At 43.2% G+C, this 16,273-nt stretch overlaps 1 protein-coding gene across 1 annotated transcript in view; it reads right to left on the minus strand.

The window, feature by feature from the left end:
• Nucleotides 1-1,535: 1,535 nt before the first annotated feature.
• The window catches only part of VEGFA (vascular endothelial growth factor A), a 57,060-nt gene continuing 42,322 nt past the window's right edge, over nt 1,536-16,273 (minus strand). Inside the window, exon 7 of the mRNA XM_066595241.1 lies at nt 1,536-1,771. The gene's annotated coding sequence lies outside the window, so the exon portion shown is untranslated. The remainder of the gene's footprint in view (nt 1,772-16,273) is intronic.

Genomic DNA, 16,273 nt, shown 5'->3' on the forward strand with positions numbered 1-16,273 from the left:
TGTGGTTCCCTCCCAAGTTTGAAAGCACCCTTAACTCAGCTAATACTAATATCTGGGTCTACCCTATGTGCTGTCCTCTGCATCACTAATAGTGACGTGGCCTCTCCTTCTTTGTGACCATTAACATCCTGATAAGTAAGTAAATACACGGCTGATTAATTTCAGTAATAATGGTGTTTTTACTGCCCAGCTCACTGATGGATGAGTTAATAAAGAAACACAACCATAAAACCTTGGCCACACTGCTCTGAGCAATAGAGTGGGATCAGGCACCTCAATATTACAGCCTGAGAACTCATGTCCATGGCAAAAATGGAATTACCAAAACCGCATGGGTCTCCTGTGCATGCGATCTGCGCCCATAGGGACTCATTAGGCACCACAGGTAATTAAATACCTACAGATGTCATTTTTTCCCGGCGTGCGGATCACACTCAGGGGAAAACGACTGCAGCATGCTCCATTTTTGTGAGGTTTTCCTGCATGGACGGCTTCCGTTGAAGCCAATGGAAGCTGTCTGGATCTGCGGTACAGAAGCAGCTGTCACTGTCTCCATGATGCGAGACCATGGGAAAGCAGGAGTTAAAAAAAAAAGACGGCACACGCGCCCCGCACACTGCTAACATCTCGCGCACATCTGCTGTGCAGAAGAAGATCCGTCCGCCACGGAGGAGAGCCCCGCAGCGTCCAGACAGGTGAGTATAATGTATTTTCTGGCCTCCTGTCTTGGGCTAGGTGGAATTCGCTGCAGGATTCTGCACGGGGAAACCGTGCAGGCCCATGGACATGAGACCTAATCCTCATCTCATAACACAAATCTGAAGCCCGAGAGCTTTCAATAGATTCCTTCCCTTCCGTAAAAAGGAACCCCTGTAGGGTTAAATGGAAGATTTGCCCAGAATTAGATGTATCCACCTGCACCAAGCTCCCCTAATCACAGCAACATTAGCAAACAAATAGCAAATAAGTGGGACTCAAATGTGAAGTCTTGCTGCCCTATCCTGGCAGAGCGGGGTATTATTGCATAAACTGGCACAAGTGGGGGCCCAGGAGAAACAGGAAGCAGGATCTGTAGATAAGGTAGGATAGTTCCTGGCTGTGCTGTCTGGCTTGCATGTATAAAAGAACTCAAGAAGGCACTAACTGACGTGGTGACATATTGATCTTGTTCCATTCCATTGTATCAGTCATTTCCTAAGGTGTGGATACTTTGTTTCTGACTTCGCCAAATGATTTGGGCAAAAAGTGACAACATGCCTAATGCATAAGTTTATAAAAGACTAAAAATTGTGATTGTTCCTTTAAATCTCCTGTGAGAAATCCTGGGGTGAGTTGAGTGCCCATTGCTGTTCCCTTAGATAACACATGAGGTCACAATGGCATGAAGCAGCATGTGGGTCCTATTAACAACTGTTTACAGTCTGAAGAAATGAATGACACTCTCCATGTCTCATATACATTCAATGGCTTATTTATTAGAGACATCGGCTCTTTCACAGTTGGTGCTTTCCTCAACGGAAATTATCAACGTGACCCTGGAGTGCATCATAAAATTATGTGACAAGTTTTCCATGGAACAGGTTCAGTGTGAATCCACATTAAAATGGGACAATCCAGTGATCTGAGAGACTTCCAACAAAGCCCAGTTATCGTTGCTAGACTAGCCAGGGTCGGATTTCACTGCCAACTCTGTGGGGTTTTCTCGCTTAATGGTGTGGAGAGTATTCTGAGAATGGCGTGATCACGGAAAAACATCCTGCAAAAGTGAATCCTGTCGATGAAAGCAATTCATTGTAAAAAGGGGTCAGAGAAGGATGTAAGGAACCGTTCTGATAAACAGGTGCTGCACAGTCAAGAGCAGCCAAATACAATGTTGGTGCTCCAACTAACATGTCTGAAAGCACAATTTGTTATTCCTTAGCACGTATGAGCTATAGCAGCAGATGAGTATTTGTAGCACATTGTGTGTAAGACCAACAGAAAGATGAGAATGCAGCAGGAAAAGGGATGCAAAAATGGGATGACTAAGCAGTCTAGAAACATTGCCTGGTCAGATGCATCCAGATTTTTGCCGCACCAAGTTGATGGGTCAGAATTTGGTGCAAACAGCATGAATCGATGACCCCTTCCTGTCAGCTGGTCAGAACATGTCAGCGGTACTGATGCAATATGTCTCCACAGGAACTATGGGTGGAAACATGGGTTGGGCAGCCAGACTGACAAGGAACACCCAGTTGTTATCAGTACAGCTTTCTGTGGACTCCCAACTGACAGGGAAGGCCCAGTAGTGATCAGTACGGCTTCCGGCGGACTCCCGAGGACTGTCAGCCCGTGTCCCGGCTCCCTCCCCAGCTGGGAACTGCCTTTCTCTGTCGGCGGATAGCTGTGGCCGAGGTATGCTGCAAAGCCCCTGTCTCTGCTCCTCAGCTGGCAACTGCCTTCCTCTTTTGGTGGATTTCTGTGCCCAGTAACTGACAACCCCTGCTACTTCTCAGTGTACCCAGCGGGTCAGCCAGAGTGGAGCTCCTGACATGCGGCACCGTTGGGGTAAGTTACACGCCCTTCAACTTTTCAGTGTAAACGCCAGAGAATGCATCCAGTGGGGAGCTCACGTCCCCCTGAAGGAGGAAGAAAAGACAGCTGCCTTCTCCATGCAGACATGGCGAAACGTTACTGTCCTCACTGCACCAGGGGAGCTAAGGAGGGGTGAACCCTGGGAGTTCCCTGTCACTGACAGCAGCCAACCTGCATGCCCTGGGAGTTCCCTGTCACTGACAGCAGCCAACCCGCATGCCTTGGGAGTTCCCTGTCACTGACAGCAGCCAACCCATGTCTCCACCCATAGTTCCGGTGGAGACATATTGCACCAGTACGCATGTCAGCACCTCCAGCTAACCTGCGACAACTACAAGAAACCTCCTGTCCAAAAGGCCCAATGTTCCAGAAAACGATTTCAATACTTAGTGGAATCTACGCCATGACAAATTGCTGGAGTTCTGAAGGTCAAAGGAGGATCAGCTGTTACTAGATGGGGATTTCTAGCAAAGTCATCATTCAGTGTATATCTTTGTAATTGGGTCACATAAGTACCATAGATATTACTTCATGGACTTTAGTTATCCTCGATTATCCTCTGCCCCCGAGGTTCTACTTCCTAATGTGCTATGTGTAATTTCACTTATGATTCTAAATCCATAAACATCTGCACTAGAGATGAGCGAGCGTACTCGGCCACGCCCCTTTTTCGCCCGGGGATCCGTGATTTTTGAGTACTTCCGTACTCGGGCGAAAAGATTCGGGGGGGCGCCGTGGGTGAGTGGGGGGTTACAGCGGGGAGTGGGGGGGAAAGGGAGAGAGAGAGGGCTCCCCCTGTTCCCCGCTGCTACCCCCCGCTCCGCGGCGCCCCCCGAATCTTTTCACCCGAGTACTGAAGTACTCAAAAATCGCGGCGCTCGATCGAGTAATTACTGGAATGTTCGCTCATCTCTAGTCTGCACTTATACTGAGATCTATAACAGGTCAAAGAACACCAACAAGATGACTGAAACAAAATCCAAATACTCCACATATGCTGGGTCCAGGCACCACATGCGTTATACTGCCCTGATCAATGACATGAGCAGAACATGTTAACAGTGTGTTAAAAAGTATTCACACCCTTGGTATTTTCATGTTTCATTGTATACCCACTTAAATTAATGGTGTCATCTTGACTACCTGTTTTCTAGTGAAGCTGGACTGATGAGCGGTCATAAATTAAGGAAACTGCTGCTGACTGCACATTTTCCTTGCAGTAGCAGCAAGGAAATGCAAATATTTCAACTTTTTTCAAGTAAATATTTAGTAGTCAGAGCCTTGAGTCTGTACAGGGAGGTCTCAGCTTTGCATGGACAGACAATGAAGTCCTTCAACATTCTTTGCAAAACTGTTCACAACTCTCTGGCAGGTAGATGGGGAGCGAGAGGGGATATCTATTTTCACGTCCAGTCACAAATTCTTCAGGACGTTATTATATGAAGCTTGAGGTTTGAAGTCTCTGTCTCAGAAAATGTCCCTCCACAATGACAGTTCTCTTGTAACTTGCAGCAGGTTTTCCTCCCTGAATGTGAGTTTTCCCAGCAAGAAATACCATGTAGTCTTGTAGATATGATACCTTTTAATGGAAATACACACATACTTATGACAAAGCACAGACATGGATATGAATAATTTGCACTTATTCACATCCATGTCTGTGCCTTATAATAAGTATATATATATATATATATATATATATATATACACACACAATCTTCAAATCTATTTAATTTTAGCCTGAAGAACCCTCTGTTGGTTCAGAAGCTCGCATTAACATCATGTATTTTTGTTAACCATTAAAAGGTATCCTATCTACAAGATTACTTGGTTTATCTTGCCGGGAACAATCACATTTTGCTCTTCTGGCTAACATGGTACCAAACGTTTCCCATTCCTCCCTGAATTCACTGTATTTTACAACTTTCCTATTCTGCCTTCCAGAGCCTGCAGGGAGAAACCTCCACACAACATGATGGACTTTTATGGTGGCATTGAAGTGTTTTTGATGGCTTATGCTAAACAGTTGTATACTCTATATATATCTACTTTATGTAGTGGTATATATCTACAGCTGGTATGTTTTTATCTCCCTCTATATAGCGATATAAACCATCCTGGTATAACTCGGGTATCTCTGTATATAATTTTATATGTACAACTGGTATAAGTTATTAATCCCCCCTGTAAATAGTGATATGGACTATGCTGGTATAACCTTGGTATCTCTTGTATATAGTTATAAATGTACAGCTGGTATAGTTATACATCCTGTATATAGTGATATAGAGCATGTTGGTATAACCTGGGCATCTTCTGTATATAATTATATATTTACAGCTGGCATAAGGTTATACATTCTCTGTATATAGTGATATGGACCATGATGGTATAACCTGGGTATCTCTTGTATATAATTATATATGTACAGCTGGTATAGTTATACATCCTGTATATAGTGATATGGAGCATGTTGGTATAACCTGGGAATCTTCTGTATATAATTATATATTTACAGCTGGCATAAGGTTATACATTCTCTGTATATAGTGATATGGACCATGATGGTATAACCTGGGTATCTCTTGTATATAATTATATATGTATAGCTGGTATAGTTATACATCCTGTATATAGTGATATGGAGCATGTTGGTATAACCTGGGAATCTTCTGTATATAATTATATATTTACAGCTGGCATAAGGTTATACATTTTCTGTATATAGTGATATGGGCCATGATGGTATAACCTGGGTATATCCTGTATATAATTATATATGTACAGCCAGTATAATTTATACATCCAGTATATAATGATTTGAAGCATGATGGTATAACCTGGGTAACGTCTGCATATAATAAGATATATAAAGCTGTTATAATGTGGGCAGTGATGAAGATGAATTGATCCCAGCTTATCTCTGAGCAGAGCAGAAAGTTTCCAGTATAATCGTCCATATCCGGGCATTGCCGGTGAAGTCTTTGTGTTTTCTGCGTAATTTTGATCTTATCTGAAGCTCATTAGCATTTGGTTTGGTTGTTATAGATAATAACGAGTAAATATTCCACAAAATAAGTAATAAGGGATTGGAAATAAGACAAGAGAACGGCTAAGTGCCTGCACAATATGACTATACAGTTACATGTAGCATTGGCACTGGGGCTGCAACTATTATGTACAGAGTGACTGGCAATAATATATTTGTACTAATACTTGTTGGTTCTATCATATAGACACTATATGGCATTTTAGTGTTTGCCAGTATTACTTGGCTATTGTGTGACATAATACTGTGTTTCCCTGAAAATAAGACACTGTCTTACATAAATTTTTTCCCCAAAAGAGGCACAGTGTCTTATTTTCAGGACGGCTTATACTCACCTGGTCCGCGGCATCCTGATGCCTTGTGATGGTCTCCAACGACGCTGTGGCAAGCTGCAGTGTCTTCTGCGATGACATTTCAGCTTCTTTCTGATGACGGGGCTTTCAATACCCCGCCTCCAGCAAAGCAAGCGCTGTAATTGGATCGAGGGCCAGAGCGGAGGACACTGCAGCTTGCCGCAGCACCGCTGCAGACCATCCCAAGGCATCGGGACGCTGCCGACCAGGTGAGTATAAGCCCTCCCCCAAAAAAGATAAGACACTGTGCCTCTTTTGGGGCAAAAATTAATATGACAGTGTCTTATTTTCAGGGAAACACGGTATTAAAAATAATAGGGGCCTATACTGCCCCCTGTGGTACCCCGCTAGTAACGGTGACCCCTCCAATATTGCCCACCTGTAGTACCCCACTAGTAACAGTAACCCAATCAGAGTCTGTACTATAAATAACCATCCTCTACTTTCTATCGCTGAGCCAGTTACTTACCCCCTTACACACATTCTCGCCCCCGGACCAAGCATTCTCATTTTATAGACCAACCTTTTATGTGGCACAGTATCAAATGCTTTGGAAAAGTCCAGATACACAAGATCCAGTAACTCTTCCTGTTCCAGTCTAGAACTTACCTCCTCGTAGAAGCTGATCAGGTTGGTTTGACAGAAGCGATCTCTCATAAACCCAAGCTGATACTGAGTTACACAGCTCTTTTTCTTGAGCTCCTCCAGGATGGCATCTCTTAGAAACCCTTCAAACATTTTACCCACAATAGAAGTCAGACTTACTGGCCTGTAATTTGCAGGTTTGCTTTTTAAATATCGGCACCACATAGGCTTTGCTCCAATCCAGTGCAACAGATCCTGTCACCATAGAGTCCTTAAATATAAGAAATGTTTATCACATTACTCAATTCCCTTAGAACCTGGGGTTGTATGCCACAGGGACCAAGTGATTTGTCTATTTTATTCTTTTTAAGGCAGCTTTGCACTTCTTGGGTTAAACTGGTGACATTTAATAGTTTACTTTATCACTCTGCATCTCATCTGACATTTCATTTTCCTTTGTGAATACACTGAAGAAAAAACTTTTTAATAGATTTGCTTTCTTCTCATCACCCTCTACAATTTCTCCTACATTATCTATTAAAGGGCCAACACTTTCAGTATTGATCTTTTTTACTATTTATATAGTTGACGAACAGTTTATGGTTAGTTTTACTCTCTTTGGAAATAAGCCTATCTTCATCTTTTCTGCTTTTATCTGATTTTTACATTATTTATTTATTTCCTTATAGGTTTTTAGTGCCTCTTTGCTGCCATAGGCACTCTCTGGTGGTTTTAATTGTGTTAGAATATGGGCACTGTAAGGTTGTATTATTTTGGTACCATATAGACAGTGTTTAGTGGTATTATATTGATAGCATATGGACACTGTATGGTAGTAGTGTATTGTTTGTAGTATATGAGCAGTTGGTATTAATTTCATAGTACATAGGCAGTGTGAATGGTGGCATTATATTGGTTCCTTATGAGCACTGTATGGTGATATTATTTTGATTGCATATATGCACTATACAGTGGTATTGTTTTCACAGTATATGGGCAGGGATATTAGCAGTGTGAATGGTGGTATTATCTTGGTACCATATGGGCACTGTATGGCGGTATTTATTGGTAGTATATTGGTACTGTATAATGGCATTATTTTACTAGTACATAGGAGCTGTATGGTGGTATTATTTTGGTAGTATATGGGCACTTTGCTTTTTTTTAGAATTTTAGTTGAATATAGATACTCTATAGTGATTTTAATTGTGTTAGTATATGGGTACTGTACGGTGGTATTATTTTGGTAGCATATAGGCCATAGTATTATTTTGGTGGTGTATGTTACTATTATTTGTACTCTTTATACCCCCGTAAATAGCCTGTTTCTTGCCAGTTCTACAGTGAAGGCTGGCACCAGGGCAAAGGAGAGGAGGAAATACATAATTGCACAGATTAACGTCATTCGGTTTCATGTTCGTATTTGTGTATAAATTGGAGTTTGCTATTTGTGTTGCTTCTTTTCTTCCTCCTCCGCAGTGTAACAATGCTGTAACAATACACCGCTGGAAGTATTACAGCTCATATCGTCCTTTGTTTCTAGTGATTTCGTTTTTTTCCTACTTATGCATCAAACGTATAAAGCGTTTTCCCTTCAGCTTTTCATAATCAGGGACAATGTGACTGTTGTTTCCAGCTGAACGACAGAAATATTTCATTTATGGGGAATCTGGGTGATTCAGGGTCGTCACACTAAGGAAAAATTGTGTAGTCCCAACTGGTAACACCTGCTGCTGCCGCACATGCATGGGGGATGAATGATTGGGTCCTGATAGTCATACCACAGCCTGGAACCTCCCAGTAGGAAATAAAGGACTCCGGGGCGTCTCATGTCTACAGCTTGGGATAATACATGGTCTGGTGTCCTGGGGTCAGGCGATAGTTTGTATCCTCAGAACCCACCCATCTCTGACGTTTCGAGGAGCGATGAGTGGATCCGATCTTAATCAGGGCTGAATTTACAACTGGGACTTTCTTGTCATTATGGAGGAAACTTGTGGTGTGCAAAAAATGTACAAAGTTATACTTTGTGATTCCTTGCCCCATCCCATTAGATACTTTGTTACTTTTGTGCACACTTTGCCTTGTATCCAGTGTATCGGCAGCAGTACATAGACCCAGGAGGCATTACAGCGGTTGTCATTCCTTGTACACAGCATATGGTTAGCACTGGCTTGTTACATGTCTCTGTTCCTCCAGGAATACACTTACCTTGTACTTATCTGTTGGTTCTCTGCTTCTCTAGGAATGTACTTTCCATTTCCTTATCTGTAGTACACAGTGATACTCTGATAGGAGCTGCACAGATGCAGCAAACTTTACACTGACATTTAAAGGGAATCCGGCACCAGTTTTTTAGCATATGACGTGATGCTATAGCACAGGGGTGTCCAACCTTTTGGCTTCTTTGGGCCACAGTGGAAGAAGAAGAGTTGTCTTGGCCGCATATTACATACACAATCACTAACTAAGGCCAGCTTCACACGGCCGGGTCGGATTCCACATCCTGTGAAGCTGGCAGGTGACCCCGCATACCTGTGGTTTCTGCATTGTGTATAACCATGGTCATGGGCAGTATAGAATTTTTTCCCTATATTTGTATTTCCCACACTGTCGCTTAGCGATGATGCGGATACCCATGGCCCATATGCAGCTGCGACGTTTCCTCTGCTCGCGGAATACGCAATTTGTATCCGTGTCAGCAAAAAAACGGAAGTACATGCCTTTCAATGCGTGCGATTTGCTGCGGATCCTCTACATGGAAGTCAATAGGAATGGGAATCCGGACAAGTGAAGCTGGCCTAAAGCGGATAAGCAAAAAAAAATTACAAATCCGTGCATAGCGGTCATGTTATCTGTCACCAGATAAGCAAAAAAGTCCTCCCATAATAATCCAAATTATGCAGCAGCCCATTTGGAGAGTCCTTTAAAATCGTTGAGCAAATTCAAAGTTTGTGATCAGTGAAACAGAAATGTACATTTCTAAGTTATTATGTCATCGATGATTTTTACGTTTTTTAAAATCTAAAAGTAAAAGAAAAACTTCTACCGCCCCCCCAAACAACCCCCATCATCCTCCAAATAGCCCCCGGTGAGGCCAGGCCATATGGACTTCAGACTGGAGTCAGTGCCTGCTTCTACCTGCACACAGGAACCTGTCCAGACTCACATGCAGCTGACGATCACAAGGGTGGGACACACAGTGTTAGTGGCCACAATGAGACCACCATCTCTAGTCCTCACCTTGATGGTGGATAGCAGCTATCAGGACTCGAGAGGGCATGGAGAAGAATCACCTCCGCAGGCTGCCCGCTGGACCCGGAGTGACCCAATCAGTCAGACAGTCACAGGGCTGCAAGTGCCACCCACTGCCTCCTCATCTCGTCTCCCAGGTCTGGTGGCGGTGGGGCACACTGTGTATGCAATCATAATGCCCCTGCCCTTAATAATGGAATATGAATGCCCACCTGCCTCGCTAAGTCACTACAAACGCATAACGTCCGATGGTGTAAAGAAAATCTCATAATGTTTTAAGTAAGTTTACAATTTTGTGTTTGTTGAGGCATATTCAGCACGATCCCCGGCCGCAGGTTGGACACCCCTGGTGTAGCACTTGTAAACTACTTTACACACCAACTTAGTTCAAAAAATAAGGACATTTTCTGCAGTAGAAATTTCATTATGGCAGGCCACTCCCATTTTGCATTAAACCACACCCTGTGTGCCCCCTCATAATCTTAGTGCCCCTTAGTGACCCCCTTACAGTAATAGTACCCATTAGTAACCCCTTCACAGTAGTGATCCAATTTCAACAAGTTTTATGACATGGTGAGCTCCGGTACAGCGACTCAGCTCTGGTATACCTCTATAGAGTGCAGTCAGTACATTAATTAATAGTCGGATACCAGTTCTACACAGTGATTACAGTGCAGGTACCCATTTTTTTAATAGTGCCCTACTCTATGGCCCACTTGCTTATACTGTCCCGTCTCTGGCCTTGATTGTTATAATGCCCCACTCTGTGGCCCCACTTACTTATAGGGTCCCTCTGTGGCCCACTAAAGTGCTGCACGCTATTTACAATGGGCAACATCCTATAATTCCTATATTGAAGAGTTCCTTTAATTTCGTAACTATTCACAGAACCATGGAGGGTTAATTCTCTGCAGGACTTTTCTTCCAGATAGAACGATCAGGTGGAAAGAACCAAAATAATAGAAATCTCGACAAAAATAAACATTTGGCTTTTCTGAGCAGTTCCAGTGATTTTCGTTGTTTCCTCCTTAACTGAAAATCTCCCTTCTGGCGCGGTGCCTACACTAACCTCTTCATGTGGCTCTTGGCTTGCTAGCACAAACCATGATTAGAGCTTTTCTGCTTGAAGAGATGTACCGGCTTTCGGAGCAGACATTTTGGGTGGCCGGGAGACGGACAAATTGGTGTCGCCATAGGCCTCTGGCGTCAATGGCCTCTGCGGACGGCGGCCCAAAATGGTCTTTTCTGAGAAAGGGAATGTTCTTTCTATTTATGGAGAAAAGCGAGACACAGAAGAGAACAATGGATCTCAACATGGTGAAGTCTCGGAATTGTTCTAGGTCACCACCATAAATATAGAGCTAACTAGAGCTGAAGAAAGCACCAAAAACTGAAGAGGTCCAGTCTGAGGGATACGGTAATCCATCATGCAAGTTCTTATCCTCCGAGAGGAGTAATGTCATCATCTTAGAGTGATTGTAGAAGGAGCGATTAATAAACGTTTAGCCTAAACACGCACCAAGATGGAACGACGAATGATAACTCCTGGGGAAGACAATTTTTGGCAACTGAGATGTTAGAACTTTATTAGGGTATTTTGGGGTCATGGATTCTGAAGGTGTCATTACTCTTTCTCCATCAGGTCTGCTTATCAGGATATGACGCATGTCCATATAAATGTATCCATGCACACATATTGTATTATATATGTAATGACGGCCAATCAAAAGCTGAAGGTACAAACATAAATCCCAAGAAGCCTAGAACACAAATAAAACAATTATTTTTTCATTGAGATGTGGATGAAACTACATTTCTGTGATTTCCTGCGATGAGATGTTCCTGGACATTCGTGTGGATGTTTCACCAGTAGTCCGCCATTATATGTGTATCCCATCGTCCGCAGTCCTGTTCTTCCACGGTCCCTATTTCCTGGTGAAATCGTTCACCCTGTTCATTATTTCCATCATTAATCTGGAAATCCATCCAGAATGACTGCAGCTCCTGCAATCTGATGCTCATGTTACATCCATGTGTTCAGAAACAGAGGTGCGCATATTCTCCACAAGTCATAAGGTCTAAAATTCCAAACACCAATGAAAACATTTTTCTTTTGGTCCCCAGTGTAATCATTAGCTTTTTGCTTATTTTATTACACTGAGAGGTAACACCTATATGTAGATAACACGGGATCCACCAGTCACAAGAGGTGATCCATTGGGACTACCTCCTCCCCCTCCCTGCACAGGTCACAGTGTGTCTAGAACAGTCTGCCATACAAAGTGATTGGCTCCACTCCTGTCCATTGAGAGAATGGCCTACGAAGCTGCTGCAAAGCATGACTGTAAATGCTGTTAAATGTAGCTCTGGAAAGTTGACCACCCCCACAGTCATGTACAGACTACAAATTTTAAAAATCCTACAATGCACATGTCTTGCAGTAAAAAAATTATTGAGCAAGGTCCCAGAAGCAAGAATCTTGACAGGACCTTTCGAAGGTGAAGATGTCTTCTTTCCTCACATTCCTATGATTCCAACAGATATGCCATTTCAATTAAGAGATTCCAATTCTCAATTCGATTGGCGTTTGCAATCATCATTAACAAAGCTGTGGGCCAATCTTTAGAATCGTGCGGTTTACATCTAGACACGGATTGCTTCTCACATGGACAATTATATGTTGCGTGTTCTAGAGTCGGCAAACCAGACAATCTCTATATCTGCCCAGACAATGGAGCAACTAAAATATATTATACCCACAAGCACTGTGACGTTGAACATATCAGAATCGAGCGCTCTCTCTCTTTTCTTTCTTTTCCATTTAGTCGGGAAATAAAACTAAATCACAACAATGGAAGACGTTTCTCTATCTGGTTTTCATTAGTAAAAGAATATAGGTGACGTATTCTCTTTAAAGCTTGTAATGTGAAGTGACTGGAAGTGAAAGCTCTGCAGATCACAGATAAGTGACATAAATGCTCTCCACTATTACGGATTTCCAGCAGATAAGGGAAAGGCTGATAACACACAGCAGAACTCATCAGTCATCGTGGAGAAAATGTCACTGGTTTGCTCAATATTTTCCTCCACCCAGAACAGAAATACATGAGACATCCTGAGGGAAAATATAGAACAATGTTATTGTCCGGCATGACTTATATCCTGTACTGCGCTCACTATTCTGCAGGTAAAGTCACTGTGTACATACATTACTTATCCTGCACTGATCCTGAGTTACATCCTGTATTATACTCCAGAGCTGCACTCACTATTCTGCTGGTGGAGTCACTGTGTACATACATTACTTATCCTGTACTGATCCTGAGTTACATCCTGTATTATACTCCAGAGCTGCACTCACTATTCTGCTGGTGGAGTCACTGTGTACATACATTACTTATCCTGTACTGATCCTGAGTTACCTCCTGTATTATACTCCAGAGCTGCACTCACTATTCTGATGGGGGAGTCACTGTGTACATACATTACTTATCCTGTACTGATCCTGAGTTACATTCTGTATTATACCCCAGAGCTGCACTCACTATTCTGCTGGTGAAGTCACTGTGTACATACATTACTTATCCTGTACTGATCCTGAGTTACCTCCTGTATTATACCCTAGAGCTGCACTCACTGTTCTGCTGGTGGAGTCACTGTGTACATAGATTACTTATCCTGCACTTATCCTGAGTTACATCCTGTATTATACTCCAGAGCTGCACTCACTATTCTGCTAGTGGAGTCACTGTGTACATACATTACTTATCCTGTACTGATCCTGAGTTACCTCCTGTATTATACTCTAGAGCTGCACTCACTATTCTGCTGGTGGAGTCACTGTGTACATACATTACTTATCCTGCACTGATCCTGAGTTACATCCTGCATTATACCCCAGAGCTGCAATCACTATTCTGCAGGTAAAGTCACTGTGTATTAACATTACTTATCCTGTACTGATGCTGAGTTACATCCTGTATTATCCTCTAGAGCAGCACTCACTATTCTGCTGGGGGCGTCACTGTGTACATACATTACTTATCCTGTACTGATACTGTACTGAGATATATTCTGTATTATACTGCAGAGCTGCACTCACTATTCTGCCGGTGGAGTCACTATGTACATACATTACTGATCCTGTACTGATCCTGAGTTACATCCTGTATTATACTCCAGAGCTGCACTCACTATTCTGCTAGTGGAGTCACTATGTACATACATTACTGATCCTGTACTGATCCTGAGTTACATCCTGTATTATACTTCAGAGCTGCACTCACTATTCTGCTGGTGGAGTCACTGTGTACATACATTACTTATCCTGCACTGATCCTGAGTTACAGCCTGTATTATACTTCAGAGCTGCACTCACTATTCTGCTGGTGGAGTCACTGTGTACATACATTACTTATCCTGTACTGATCCTGAGTTACATCCTGTATTATACTCCAGAGCTGCACTCACTATTCTGCTGGTGGAGTCACTGTGTACATACAATACTTATCCTGTACTGATCCTGAGTTACATCCTGTATTATACTCCAGAGCTGCACTCACCATTCTGCTGGTGGAGTCACTCTGTACATACATTACTTATCCTATACTTATCCTGAGTTACAAAGAAACAGTTCTGCTGTTTTCCCAGCTTGCGTGCCCCTCTTGTGCACATGCCTGGTATTCACTTATATGTGGTTGGGGTGCAGTATCAGACATGCCCATGAACAAGAGCGGTACTGTGTCAGAGATTTTCTACTTCCATATAAGTAGTTCTATAAGTTCACGTTATGACTTGTAATCCTGCTGTATATCTTCATGTAAGTTGGCGCTTTCATGCTTCCAAATATCCTATACTAATAGCTCATCATAGTTCCATATAACCTACCTTCACCTGTCAGCGCTCGCCTACCCCTAATAATCATCTAATGGGTCCGGCACAGTGGCCCTATTATTAACGTGCACAATGGGGCCCGTTTGTACATTGTAAGTAAAACCTTACAAACTCTGACCAGTTCGCTATTTCCCTGTTCTACAGGGACCCCTGTAATATAAGGTGTGTATCCCACAGATCTGTAGACCATGAATTACGGGGGAATCACATAATCTGGGATATGCAGATGCATAGCTATAGGGGATGTAAGGGTAGCATTCGCACCCAGGCCTCGTACATGGGGGATATGCTCTGTAAATAACATGGCACTAGTAGTATAAATGGCACCTGCTAGATTTGGGGTCCTGTTACGGATTTTGCATTGGGGCCCTAGAGTTTCCGGTTGCACCCCTGGCTCCTCTTTATTATTACCTCTACATCTTGGCTGCTCAGTACGATTCTCCACAGCAGCAGAGATTCATATAAAGGGAACCTCCGGTAATAATCCCATTCATCCGCTTATCCCTGCTCCTTGTTATAAGCCAGTTTTGTGCCATAAGGGTTAATGTCAATGCGATTAATCTGCGGCGGATTATCTGTGATTGGTGGCAGGGAGGATGCACTGAGGTGAGAACGTGTGATATGTCCACGGACCACAGTCACGAGGCCTTATAATATGTTTATCAGAGGTCAAAGCGCTACCTGCAGACTGGCACGTCGTAAGTTGGAAAGAGACCGAAGCAGGCAAAGAAGTAAGAGGAGGAAAGTAGCACAGAGGTGAAGGAGCAGACTAGACGTAATCTCTGGTCCATTGACAGAGGAGGTCATGGTAGGAAGAAAAGTCCTTTTACACGGACCAATGATCCACATGGGAACGTTCATTGACCCGGGTGAATACGCCCCCTGTCAGCATAAAAATACTTGCATTGTAAGGGGGGTTAAATCCTTGTGTTCCAACCCATAGTATTGGCATATCCCTGTCAATTATAGACTTTATTATCGATAAGAAAATGCTTTTGGGTTTTTTTTGGTAACTTCTTTACATTTTTGTACCTCCAGGTTGCTCAGCGGAGTGGCGTGATCATGCAGGGGGAATGTAGGGATTGTTACCGCGAGAATAGGATATCCCAAAAGCTAATAACAGCATGGCGGAGAATGGAAGTCAGAGTAGTGACGCAGTAGCGTTCCCACCAGACAGAAGGGAGGCCTGAGCAGTAGACCTGCCACCAGTGCCAGAGACTGCTGCTACCTAGGTGAGGGCATCCTGCCGATGGTGCCACCCATGAGTGCCGTGATGCTTGCAACCAAGAGACTCCGTATCCCACGCAATGCACACCGAGAAAGGAGCTCTGTGTTACTGACTAAAAGTCTGCACTGTCCAATATGTCCACGCACCAAGCTCAGCGCCAGAAGATTGAAGCCACTAACGATACTACTGCTGTTCCTGCTGACGTTTTGTGTTAATAACGGTCCGTTTGCATAAGAGATAATGTGGTCTGGGCATGTGCCAACCGGACATATGCCGCCTGGTTAGGCCTGTGACAAGCCCTTCTTCCTTCGGTTCCCATGAGGGCTTGCAAAAAAA

This window comes from Eleutherodactylus coqui, chromosome 3, assembly GCF_035609145.1.
Source record: "Eleutherodactylus coqui strain aEleCoq1 chromosome 3, aEleCoq1.hap1, whole genome shotgun sequence".
In the NCBI taxonomy this organism is placed as follows: Eukaryota; Metazoa; Chordata; class Amphibia; order Anura; family Eleutherodactylidae; genus Eleutherodactylus; species Eleutherodactylus coqui.